Here is a 6,089-nt window from a genome sequence, read left to right as displayed (position 1 = left end):
AAAAAATTTCCAACAATATATATGTGTGTGTGTGTGTATACACACACACACACACATATGTATATAATATATACATATATATTATATAGATATACACATTTATATATATATAGGTACACATTTATATATATATTATATAGATGGGCAGGCACTTAGATGTTTTCCCTATCTTGGCTATTGTAAATAAGGCTGCATTAAGCATGGGATTGAACTTATTTGTTTGATATCTTATTTTCATTTTCTTTAGACATATACTCAGAAATAGGATTACTGGGTCATACGGTAGCTTTATTTCTCCTATTTTTTTCAAGAAATTGTATTGTTTTTGCATAGTAGTGAACCAATTTAAATTCTCAACTGTGCACAAAGATTCCCTTTTCTCCACATCCTCAACAACACTTATTATATCTCATTTTTTTGATGACAGCTGTTTTAACAGGTGTGATATAATATCTCATTTTGGTTTTGATTTGCATTTTCTTCATGATTGGTGATGTCGAACACTTCATGTTGTTGACTATTTGTCTTTGGGGGAAAAAATATCTATTCAGTTCCTCTGTTCATTTTTAAATCAGGTTGGATTTTTGTTACTGCTGCAGGAGTTCCTTATAGATTTTTGGATATTAACCCTTTATCAGATATTTGCTTTAAAAATATTTTCTCCCATTCTATAGTTTGCCTTTTCATCTTGTTAATTGTTTATTTTGATATGTAAAAACTTTTTAGTCTGATGTAGACCAACTTGCTTATTTTTTCTTTGTTGCATGTGCTTTTGATGTCATATACAAAATATTGCCTAGGCCAATGCCAAGGATCTTTTCCTGTACGTTTTTTTCTAGAAGATTTATGGTTTTAGGTCTTTGTTTAATTCTTTAATCCACTTTGAGTTAATGTTTATTGTTGGTGTAAGATAACAGTCCAATTTCATTTTTTGGCACATGGTTATCCAGTTTTTTTTAACACCATTTATTGAAGAGACTATCTTTTCCCCATCAAGTATTCTGAGGTTAGAGGAAGAAAGGAAATCTATATGATTTCTAAAAGCTCTGTCCTAGAAGATAAAGCAGGTGGCAACTACTTATTATGTAAGTCAAAAGAAGGCAGGGAAGAATAACACATATAATTGCATTCAGAGGATCTAGTGGCTAAAGAGGTGTGAGAACAGAGCAGTGATTTCAAACATTTTTATCACTTATATCAGAGAAAAAATGTTGATCATGTCCATTCAGTATATGTATATCTACTTATGATTCTATCTATAAAGTATCATTAATCCATATATCAGCAATCTTAAAATAGTTTTATTTCTTTCCCCTTCAGTTTAAAATAAATACAAATAAAGTTGTTTTTTTTTAATTTTTGTCCCAAAACAAAACAGCATAACAAGCAACAAATCATCTCCTCCAGCCCTTCATTCCTTGCTTTTACTGAGTTTGTTGGGCTTTGCACATAAACACTCCTTCAAACTTCTCAATATAAGGTTGCACATTTTTCTACCCTGTTTTTCATATAATTGCCACACCAAGACCTTAATTTTCCCTTCCTCTGCAAAAATTACTACTTCTTAAGGAGTTATAAGAAACAATTATTTCTTTTTTTATTGCCCCCATCCCACTCACTGATTCTTTTTTTTAATTTTATTTTTTATAAACATATAATATATTTTTATCCCCAGGGGTACAGGTCTGTGACTTGCCAGGTTTACACACTTCACAGCACTCACCATAGCACATACCCTCCCCAATGTCCATAACCCTACCCCCCCTCTCCCAACCCCCCTCTCCCCATCAGCCCTCAGTTTGTTTTGTGAGATTAAGAGTCACTTATGGTTTGTCTCCCTCCCAATCCCATCTTGTTTCATTTCAGTGAAAATTCTACTACCTGGGGTTTCAGTTCTGCTTAAATCTCTGGTACACATAGGAGGGATGTAAATATCTATGATGTTACCACAGTCAACAATCTAACTTCAAAAGTAATTATATTATTTTAAAATATTTATTTAAAAAATGAAAAATAGTCATAATGTAAAAAATATACACAGTGTTTTGTAGTACATCTCAAAGTATTTTATTGTGATACATGTGTTTTCCTTCTCTGGTATCGCAAAAAAGTTTATTAATCATCATATAACATTTAAATGTCTACTATTGGGACTCCTGGGTAGCTCAGTCAGTTAAGTATCTGCCTTTAGGTCAGATCATGATCCTAGGGTCTTGGGATGAGTCCAACATAGGGCTCTGTGCTCGGTGAGGAGCCTGCTTCTTCTTCTGCCTGCTTCTCTCTCTGCCTGCCACTCCTCCTGCTTGTGCTTGCTCTCCCTCTCTGACAACTAAAATAAAATCTTTATTAGAAAATATATATATATCTACTGCAATTCTTCTGGATCACTCAGTGTAAATCTGCCTATGTGTGTTTGATTATAAAGTATAATAAAAATATAGAGGGGCACCTGACTGGCTTAGTTGGTATAGCATGTGACTCCACCTTGGTTTGTGAGTGGGTATAGAGATTACTTAAAAATAAAACCTTTGGGGCTCCTGGGTGGCTCAGTGGGATAAAGCCTCTGCCTTCGGCTCAGGTCATGATCCTAGTGTCCTGGGATCGAGCCCTGCATCGGGCTCTCTGCTCAGCTGGGAGCCTGCTTCCTCCTCTCTCTCTGCCTGCCTCTCTGCCTACTTGTGATCTCTGTCAAATAAATAGATAAAATCTTTAAAAAAGTAATAAAATAAAATCTTTAAAAATATATCTATAGATTCTGACTTAACAGTTATCTTTTTACTGATTACATATTTTAAAGTATATTTTATATATATATTAAAGTATATTTAAAGTATATTTTATATATATTAAAACAGTATAAAATTAGTGTGGATACACACACACCCACACACACGTACACACATATCAATGACAAGTTTTTTTAATCAGCCATCTCAAAAACTGACATTGTCTGTCCTTTACCCATTTGTCTACTCAGAAAAATAATTACTATTCTTTGTGTACTCTGACACTTCATAGTAATTTTTGTCCTAAATCCCATTTATCCAACTGTATCTTTAGTTTTAAGCCAGAATATATTATATTTTGCCCTTATATATTGACAAAAATACCAACATAAAGAAATTTAAAATAAATTTGAAAATGTTAAATGATAAGATATATGCAAAAAAAGTAAAATATAGATTACACTTCAAATTACATTTCCTAAAATCAGCATATATTATATAATTAAAAAAGAAAAAATATTGGAACACCTGGGTGGCTCAGTGGGTTAAAGCATTTGCCTTTGGCTCAGGTCCTGATCTCAGGGTCCTGGACTCGAGCCCTGCCTTGGGCTTTCTGCTCAGCAGGGAGCCTGCTTCCCCCTCTCTCTCTGCCTGCCTCTCTGCCTACTTGTGATCTCTGTCTGTCAAATAAATAAATAAAAACTTTAAAAAAATTTTTAAAAGAAAAGAAAAATGTGATTATTTCATCGGGAAGATTTGTAATTGTTCCAATTGCTTACTACATAATATTCTAACTGCCCATATTCCAAACCAAGACCCTCTATGTTTTTGTTTTGTTTTGTTATCATTTACAATCTTACTTAAATCACTTCCTCAATGGTGTCTTTCCTAATTTATGTGTGTGTATGCATATGTATTATATATATGAATATACATAATATGCATAATATATGTATATATAATATTAAACTCAATAAATACAAATTAAAATTTAAAATAAGTTATTTTGAAAAATTTTAGAGATATCTATCCAGATGAAGCAGCATTTAATGTATGTATCCTTAAAAATTTGGCTTTCATGTAAAGAAACTTTTATAAAAAGGAAAATGTAAACCCATCACCTTAAATTTCTGTGTGCACTGGTGAGGAAAGAAAGATGTTCTCTCAGCAGCGTTCTGTTCATTCATCAGTAGAAAGACTATAACTACATGGTATTGTATGGGTCTGTCCCAAACTTATGTGATAATGTTTCAGGGCATTTGCCTATTAATTTTATCATAAGGCCAGATTGATTCCAGGAAAGCCTTCTGTAGATATGTAAAGCAACCTTCTGTCTCTCATAAATCATAATTTGTGTTCCTTATGTGTGAACAGAAGGTATAGGTAAACAAACCAATTTGTGGAAGTTAGCTATTTTTTTCCTCTAAATTTCCAAACTCCTTTGAAAACCCTTAATTTAGCTTCTTTTAATCTCTCCTTCCTTTGTGAATATTTTTGTTTAACAGAGTAACCTTATTGATGTAGTATCTAAGTGATGTAGCACTGCCTCCATTTCTTACAACCTTTTCTGTTTTTGTTTTATTCTGTTTTGTTTTAGTACCTGAGAAAATGAATTTATAAGTATATGTAATATATAAGTAAGTATATATAATATCTTGAATATACATATATATTCAATATATACTAATATATGTATCTCACTATTGGACTGATTATATATATATGTGTGTGTGTGTGTGTGTGTGTGTGTGTGTGTATGTATATATAAAACAATAATTTTGTTTCAAACTTTCTCCTACTTCTTGTTTTAGTTATTTATTCTTGCCATCCAAAAATGAGTAAGTTAAAACAAACAAATAAAATAATTCATATGATTTTGAAGTTTTGCAGTTGGAGCAAGGCTTGATGGGTTAAACCTGTTTCTGTTTTATTTTTGAGCAGCTTAAGTAGGACTAGAACCTTTATTTTCAAGATGTCCCACATACATATCTAGCAATCTGGTGCTGTCAAATGAAGCTAAACTGAAGACTGGAGCCTTCATTCTCCTCCCTGTGGATTTCTCCATGGTTCTTTGCACTTCCTTACATGATGGCAACTGGTTCCAACAAGAAGAGTGACAGAAAGACTGAGCATTCCAAGAAGCATAGAGCAGACATTTCCAGTCATTTTGAAGACTAGGTACAGAAGTGCCAAAATGTCCCTCCTGATGTATCTTATTGGTAGCCACAGGATCAACCTGAGATTAAGAGGATGGAAAATAAACTCTATCTCTCAAAATGAAAGCAACTTCTCTCCATCTTTATTCCATCTCATTGCCCAAGACCCAGCTCACAAGTCCAGCTTCTTAAATCCACAGACTCTTTGCTTACTTATTAATCATCATCCAACTCCTTTATTTTGGACCCCCATATGTAGATACTATGGCACTTATTTTTTTATGATTATTTTGTTTTGGTTCCTCACAAATTATCACTTTCTTTCCATCAAATATAGTCTTCTTCCTCCTTTACCTTACATGTGCAAGTTTTCTTTCCTCTATCACTTTTCTGGATAATTTGTCACATTGTTCATTCCAGCACAAGCCATTTCTTGGGTCTCCTCTGCTTTCCTCACTTAGCTTGTTTTGTTCTCCAATATCATAATTTTTACAAGAATGACTTTCCATAAACTATATACCCCATAAAACTAACAGCCACTATTTCCATTTTATTAGAAAATTTCAATGACAATAATAATAATAATAATAAACACCTAAGAGCAAGAACTGTATTAATGGCTGTATTTGAATTGTCTTCTCATTCAGTCTTGAGAACAGCCCTATATATCCATACCATGATTTTTTTTCCTCCCTTCTTTAAAGAGGAGTAAATTAAAAATCCGTGAGTCTATGTGATTTGTTTAAGGACTCATAATAAGAAAGTGACTTTATTATTTGAATTCTTCTTTATATGGGGTCATATCTTATGTTCCTATAAGCTATCATATATTCACTCATTGCTCATAGTTCTTAACTGACATTGATATATCAACATTCCCAGTTATATTGGCCAAAAATACAAACTCTAGATCTTTGTAAGTTCTTTAATGATTTTTTTCCTTTTTTTTCTCTAATGCTCTTTTATAAAAAACAATCTATCTATATATCTATAGCTATCTGTCACCATCTACCTATTATATAACAACAGAATATTCATTATTAAATATGTACTTACATATTTAATTAAATGCCATTTTATTAATTAGAATTTGATTATACTTCTCTTAAACTATATAAATGCAATTACAAAGGTAAAATGACATGTTCTTTTAATACCTTATGCAATACCTACACCACTTAATCTTTTTTTTTTTTTTTTAAGATTT

This window comes from Lontra canadensis, unplaced genomic scaffold, assembly GCF_010015895.1.
Source record: "Lontra canadensis isolate GAN:19392208 unplaced genomic scaffold, GSC_riverotter_1.0 scaffold1, whole genome shotgun sequence".
In the NCBI taxonomy this organism is placed as follows: Eukaryota; Metazoa; Chordata; class Mammalia; order Carnivora; family Mustelidae; genus Lontra; species Lontra canadensis.
The sequence above is the reverse complement of the archived record's forward strand: the minus strand, read 5'-3'. Positions refer to the sequence as shown.